We start from the raw sequence: 7,569 nt of genomic DNA on the forward strand, positions 1-7,569 counted from the left end.
TCGCGACGACGTGGAACACGTAACCTGCACCAGTAGCACCTGGACATATTAATACCTGTAAACAGCCGTGTGAAAACACACTAATGCATCACGTTAAAACATGTAGTGACTGTGTTATAAACTCAGTGTTAGCCAAGGGCAGGTTAATAGTGAGGCCACACCAGATTGTCTGTTGAATCCTTTGCTTTGATCATTTCAGTGCAAGGAAAGTCGTGCACATGTCAACATGCATGTATATATCATTTTATTCTTCATAAAAGTTTTTTCGGTATTTCATAGCAATGGCATTTCCGTCGCCTTCCTAATTTGAGGCGACCAATGAGCCGAAAGGCAAGGCCATTGTGCAGGCCTTGCAACTGTTGAGTAAGTTGTACTGCTTGTGTCCTCATATCACCTGATAATTGAAGATTAATTCTATCACATTGTTCCTCATATTCTGCGTTTTTTCACCTACAGTATGCCATCAGGGATGAGGCTGTCTCCAGGCAGGACATATACATGTCCTGCCTGGAGACATGCAGCGAGGCCGCAGGTTATATCGCTCAGCTGACCTGCCAAAAGAGGCAGGCTGAGGCGAAAAACCGGTTCCTCCAGAAGGAGATGGAAAAAGGTAATGTGCGTATTCGCTCATTATAAAGCCGACTGGAGGAGCCGAAGGAATCGGCAGCATCTCCAGATGGTAAATATGAGCCGACCTGGTTTTTAACAATAATTTCCTTCATATTACACTTGCTCATCTCATACACAATTAACTTATTTAACAATCTGCTTCCTTGTGTTTCTTAGACATCTCTGACGAGGAGATGCTGGCGATAGCCCTGCCTCTTTTGGAGGAGGATGAAGAGGAGGCTGAAGAGGCAACATATTTGTTGTAAATATGTATATATGTGTGTGATTTTTCAAATACGTTTTTTAAAATAAATATTTTAGCCCAACTTTCCAAATGTGATTTCTTCAAGACTTAGTTGGGCCAAAGCCACACGTCAATGATGAATAACTATTGTTCAAGAAAAGTGTATCCTACTTTGGCGTTTTGTGATATAGCTACATGAATATTAACTGCATGCATCTTTAAGCTTCATCAGAGACACGCACATTTATCACGTGACGTGACTTACAAACATCGTGACGCAGCCGCGTTCATATTGTACCGTTCTTTCACTGCGTGCATGTGACGTTATATCGACAGTATATATGTTTATGCTGACGTTATATTATTATACATACGAGAGGGCCATTCACGAGGATTGCCCGTCTTGAAAGCCGGGCTTAACGCTAGCAGCGCTAGCTTTCACAGGGCTTGAAGCTATCTACGTCAATGCTGGCTTGTGAGCAGAACTCTCTACGCCGAGCACATTTGCCGTGTAACGTCACGTGACACCAGGCGAGAGGAAATATGATCACGAACATAGATATAGCTCGCTAATAAAAGTATTACTTACCGAGGAGTTGTTTGTTGTTGTCGAGAGGTCCACGCTCCGTGACCCGGAAAGGAAGTGAGTTAGTACTTCCGGGTTATATATTGATATATAAAGCGTTGTTTATTTCGCTTGTTCGGCCTTTTTTTAATTAAACAGGGTTATCATATAATATATATAGCAAAAGAAAGCATACCTTGCCGATGAATGTGTGTGCTTCGTTGTAATATTTAAGGTGAAACCAGGAAAAAAAACCGGAAGTTTGAAAACGCCGAATCGACACGCCCACATATTTCAGGATATAATGAGACCTCCAGACGAAATCTTCCGTTTGTTATTTTTTTAACAGGCTACGTCTTGCTCGTAAGAGTTCTTCAACAACATACTTTAAAAGAGCCCACGGGATTCTACAAAGTTTGTTTTCGGAAGTTCGCTTTTTATCAGCAAAGGTGAGTGATTATGAGTTTCACAATAATGTAATGTAATCCTGAGATTACTGTAACGTGTATAAAGTTACGTTAGCTTGTGGGTAGTAGCATAACATTAGCTCCTTTGTTTGTTCAACATGTGCTTGCAAATTCATGATATTCTTTGAAAGATATCTTTAGTAAGTCTTGTGTTTATTGTTCCTTGTCTAATCTATGCTACTCAATTATTTGAAAAGCAGCAGCAGACTTTCACTATATATATACATACATATATACACACACACTGTGGGCTGCTGCTTCTCAAATAAGTGCAAAGTGTGTGTCTCGGTGACTGTGTATGCATATATATATATATATATGATATATACCTTTATTGTGTCTAAAATTGTCTATATATATATATAGAAAATGTTAGACTATGAACCTAAAAGATGTATATTTTCATTGATAATTAATATAATTTCAATTGTGAATTTGTTTAAGATTTCGTGTAATGTTTTAATGAGTAATAATATTAATAAATGATCCTATATATTTTCAGATGCCTCGTGGACGCTCTCATCGGCTCTCGCTTGCAGCGAAGAAGAGAATGGATCTCATCCGCGATCGGAAAACTCTCGTGGAGAGTTTGTTTGAAGCCCCCCCAGAATTTTTGGGTATGTATCTTTTTTTTAAAGCTGTCTTGTGTACGCTTTTCACAGCGACTGTACTGTAGAACATTTGTGTTCAAGTGGATTGTCTTGCATTATGTTTCATAATGTTTATTTTATTCTCCTTGTCTATTCATAATAGAGTCTGGAACAGGGCGTCGCCATGCTGTGAAGTTCTGGCCAATGTCCAACTTTTCTGGAAAGCAATGCAAGTTGGTCCTTCCTGCCGAGTCCCCAGACAAGAAGGTATATTTGCTTCAATACATTTTCATGAAAATCGTGCATTTATGTAACATTATTTGTTTGCCAATACTAAAAATGCCCTTTTTGTGTTAGTTTGCACTGCTTGTAGGGACTTCTCATCTGCGAAGCATCGCGGATGGTTTTGTGGAGACCCCAGCAGATCTTTCTGTCGGTGTCCTGTCCGTTCCGGGGGCCTGTGCAAGCCACTTGTTGATGGAGGTCCAAAATGCTGTCGTCCAGCGCACTCCAGATGTTGTGGTTCTTCTGGCTCCCGGCAATGACTTGACCGGAAGCAGGACCTTCGCCGCGGCCGGAGCAGACTTTGTCAAGCTCCTTCATTGTCTTCTCGAGCGATGGACTGAGGTACGATATCCTATACATTATGTTAGTGTGTACGTTATTATGTTGAGTCTGACATTTGGAGAAATTAACTTACTGAACATCTATTGTTTAGGTTGTCGTGGTGGATTTCCCTCCAAGGCGGAATGTAGAGGAGGCGTCGCAAGGCTTCCTGCGTACTCAGTTTCGTCAGGCGGCTGCAGGTATGTTTTTAAGAAACAGGATTTATGAAGATTTGCATGTTTACTTGTTAATATATAGTTATGATGTAGGGAAAACATGTTTTATAACGTAATGCATGTTTATTTAATTTAAACAAATCATGGGAGAGCTATGCATTATAGTAGTCATAATTATTGAAATATCATTGATTTGTCAAGAATTTTTTGTCAATCATTTCATTAACAAATGATTTTCCTTTGTTGTTTAAAGGCGTTCCCTACTCGTCTGTGGCTGATCTTTTCCCATGGCATCGACGTGACCTGTGGTGCAGGGATGGTGTGAGTACAATTCGCTGATATGTGCAAAAGTGTGGCGTACATATGATCTTCGCAATCAATTCATATTGATTGTCACGTAGTCTATGTGTAGTAATTTATTATTGACTTTCAGGTCCATCTGAGTGACGACAGAGGGATGCCCATCTTGGTAAACCAGTTGTGGAGTGCTGCACGTCTGCACCTCCAGAGGAAGGTCCCAGCTGTTCCTCCGAAGACAGCACCTCCTGTTCCCAGGCGCCACTCATGACGGAGGGGTCAGTGCCACAACAAACGGCACCAAAGTGGCAACGAGTTGGACCCGGCAACAAGGTGAGAGATTGCACACTGAAACTTTGTAAATGATTGTTCAAACACATATTGAACGTGAACATAGTATCATGTAATTGTTCAAAGCAAACTAGTTTGTGTAATATAAAACATTTTTGTATTACAGAGGTACTATGAGGAACCTGAGGAATCTTGTTCGCCGAAAAGAACCGTTGTTCAGCAGCAGGTATGTCATGCAGGCACGTGCACAGACATTTTGGGGGGCAGGTGCTCAAACCAAAAAAAAGGGCACCCATTGTGTTAAGAATATAAAAATACATACTTAGTACCCCATGTCCCTCGCTTTGCATTAAGGCCCCGAAGCACCAAACTGTGTGTCCTTCTATGACATTAGGGCTCTGACCAGAGAGAACAGCTCATACGCATGCTCACCCACATGGAACATACTGACACTGCTGGATTAGAAGCACAGATACTGTAGGTACAAACACTTCTGGACCTCGGCCAGAAGATGACATCCACACAGGGAAGATAATCAGGAACTCTGTGCAACCCTTGGCTCTGACCTCATCCTGACCGCTCAGTCATAGAATTAGGATTTAAACAAGAGCCGTACCTGTCACCGTCAAAGAATTTGTTTATGAAAGCAACAGATAGTTTCAATGCCTTTTAGTTTCTATTATATTAAAGAAACTGCACAGCTCCTGCTTTAGATGGAGAACAACATACACACACACTGATTATGATGATGACGAGAAGATCGTGAGCCCAGAGGGTGGGACCACCCTGAGCTCCATCAGAAGGTGTTCAAAGTCTAAACCAGGCACACCTCCATCTGTTTTAACCAACCAGTGCTGCTGTCGTGAGCCCAGAGGGTGGGACCACCCTGAGCTCCAACGATGAGACGGACAGATTAAACCGAGTGACGTCTCCATCTATATTATCTAATCACGCTGCTCTTAAAGATATAAAGAGCCATGTTCTCCTGGAGAACTCCAGTCTGTTATCGAACGATGCTTTGAGCTGACTTCATCCAGGCCCGTGCTGCACGTTAAATGTTTTGTGTCTTTGAGACTTTTGTTCTACCACACTTAATTAAATCCACTTTGTTTTGAATTTTACTTTGCCGTCCTGGTCATCTTTTCCCAACCTTCGACAATTGCCAAAAAAAACCTCTGACAGAGTTGAAGCATAAGCAGCATTACACTGACCTGCGTTTCCTCTGGCAGCATCAGACCACTAGCTTACATTTTCTTTATGAATAAAGATGAATTATTATATGGCAACAACAGTACAAGCGTTCTGATTGGCTCATGGGTCGTCATGCCAGCCACGTATTGCCCTCCTCGCTGGTCTGATACGGATCCGTATTGCCCTCTTACGTCATTTTCAAAATGAGTGATATTGATAGACATCAACAGCCAAGAGCAGTGGTCCTCAAACTAAGGCCCGCGGGCCGGATACGGCCCCCCTCCACATTTGGCCCGGCCCTCTGAACAAGAGAGGCCTTATGATTTGTTTTTCAGTCTGGCCACGCAAATCCTTGACTAGCCCCTGTTGAATAGAACGTAATAAGAATTATATCTCTCTCGCTCTCTTTTCTCTCTCTCTTCTCTCTCTCCCCTCTCTCTTCTTCTTCTCTCTCTTCTCTCAACATAATTAACGTCAGTAAACAGCTGCAACGCTTTGAAATCACTGATTTCGTGAGTTTTTATTTGTTTTGTTTTTTAGGAAACGTCGGACCAGTTGTGACGTCATGTTTTCAGCAGCGCTAATGTTGTGGTTGATTTATCACAAAACAACGTCAGGGGACAAACACCGTCATGACCTGTTTGTCTGATGCTGCGGGTCAGAGGAGAAGGAGGTGCACCCGTTTGGTGGCGCGAGGAGCACTGCGCGAGCACAAAGTGGAGGCGGAGGAGGGAGCAGCGCGGCGGGGGGGGGGGGGCTCGTGAGCGCCGCGGAGCATGTCAGGGCGAAATTCTCGCAAGAACTCAAATAAATGCCCCGTCGGATATTAAAACACATTTGGGGGGAGTTGACGACAGAGAAACTTTTATTCTTAAATACGGATGAATGAAAAAAGTGGCTCCAGCAAAAAGGGCACTTTACTCATCCAGGGCAAAAGGGCTGGTGCTTGAGCACCACTTGGGGTCTATCTGTGCACGTGCCTGATGTCATGGTTCATATATTTACTGTATAAAAAGATATATTTGAGTACTATTTGTATGGCTAGTGTTTGTGTAACACAATGTCAATGACATTCTTTCTGCTTTATAGGCAATCAAGGCATGTTTCATTCCACTGAAACGGCTGGTGTTCAGCACCGAGACCTTGGCTGCCGTGAATGCTGTGTTTCCATCCCGTCTTCCAAATCCAAAGGAGACCCCGGTGGTTGCTTCCAAATGCACCAAGGTACACGCACGTAAATTTTCTGGCAATGTCAGGGCCATTTTTTCATTTGTTCATATTGAAATTGCCGGAAGCCACACATTATTAGTATCAGAATTTATATCAAGTTTGGTTCTTAAAACTGATAGTTATTATTGTAGGAGATTTTAATATCCATGTGGATGTTGATAATGATTGCCTAGGTGCTGCATTCATCTCATTGTTGGACTCGATTGGCTTCTGCCAGAGAGTACAGAAACCCACTCACAGCTTTGGCCACACGCTTGATCTTGTTCTTACTTATGGCGTTGACATTGAGCATTTGAATGTCTTCCCACAGAATCCTCTTCTGTCAGACCACAACCTCATAACTTTTGAATTTATACTACCGGAGTGTACTCCGTTAGTCAAAAGTTTCTACACCAGATGTCTAACTGACAGTGCTGTAGCTAAATTTAAAGCGATTCCTTCTGCATTTGATTCGATACCACGTCTCAATATAACAGAGGACTCCTGGTCTAACTTTAGTCCGTCCCAGATTGATCATCTTGTTGACAGTGCCACAGGCTCTCTGAGAATGACACTGGACTCGATAGCCCCTCTGAAGAAGAAGACAGTGAGGAAGAGGAGGTTTGCTCCCTGGTATAACCCTCAGACCCGCAAACTAAAGCAAACGTCACGAAAGCTTGAAAGCATATGGCGTTCAACTAATCTGGAAGAATCCCGCTTAGTTTGGCGAGTCTTAAAATTTATAAGAAGGCCCTCCGTAATGCCAGAGCAGCCTATTACTCATCAGTAATAGAGAAAAATAAGAACAACCCCAGGTTTCTCTTCAGCACTGTAGCCAGGCTGACAGAGTCACAGCTCTGTGGAGCCGAGCATTCCTATAGACCTCAGTGGTAATGACTTCATGAACTTCTTTAATGAAAAGATTTTAACTATTAGGGACAAGATTAATAATCTCTTGCCCTTAACCAGTGCCAATCTGTCCTCAAGTGGAATGGCCTTGGAAACCGCTGTATGCCCTGGTGTATATTTGGATGGCTTTTCTCCCATCAACCGTGACCAATTATTTTCAACGGTTTCTACTTCGAACACGTCTACCCGTCTCTTGGACCCCATCCCGACGAGGCTGCTTAAAGACGTTTTGCCTTTAATTGGCAGCTCTCTATTAGATATTATCAATGTGTCTCTGCTAACAGGCCACGTACCACACTCCTTCAAATTGGCTGTTATTAAACCTCTCCTGAAGAAGCCCACTCTGGATCCAGAGGTATTGGCTAACTACAGACCGATCTCTAACCTCCATTTCCTCTCCAAGATCCTTGAGAAA

General features: G+C 42.7%; 2 long non-coding RNA genes across 4 annotated transcripts; both read left to right on the forward strand.

The window, feature by feature from the left end:
- The first annotated feature begins 1,481 nt into the window (after window positions 1–1,481).
- On the forward strand, window positions 1,482–3,275 carry LOC130210930 (uncharacterized). Of its 3 annotated transcripts, none has more exons than XR_008834883.1 (3): window positions 1,482–1,867; window positions 2,388–3,102; window positions 3,194–3,275. It is a non-coding gene; the product is annotated as an uncharacterized LOC130210930 (long non-coding RNA). The 3 variants fall into 3 exon arrangements; XR_008834884.1 differs by having other exon boundaries at window positions 2,388–2,742; window positions 2,833–3,275; XR_008834882.1 differs by having other exon boundaries at window positions 2,388–2,502; window positions 2,639–3,275.
- A 536-nt stretch (window positions 3,276–3,811) lies between these two features.
- LOC130210941 (uncharacterized) lies at window positions 3,812–6,317 on the forward strand. The gene is made up of 3 exons (XR_008834886.1): window positions 3,812–3,887; window positions 4,012–4,071; window positions 6,126–6,317. It is a non-coding gene; the product is annotated as an uncharacterized LOC130210941 (long non-coding RNA).
- Window positions 6,318–7,569: the final 1,252 nt, after the last annotated feature.

This window comes from Pseudoliparis swirei, chromosome 20, assembly GCF_029220125.1.
Source record: "Pseudoliparis swirei isolate HS2019 ecotype Mariana Trench chromosome 20, NWPU_hadal_v1, whole genome shotgun sequence".
NCBI lineage: Eukaryota > Metazoa > Chordata > Actinopteri > Perciformes > Liparidae > Pseudoliparis > Pseudoliparis swirei.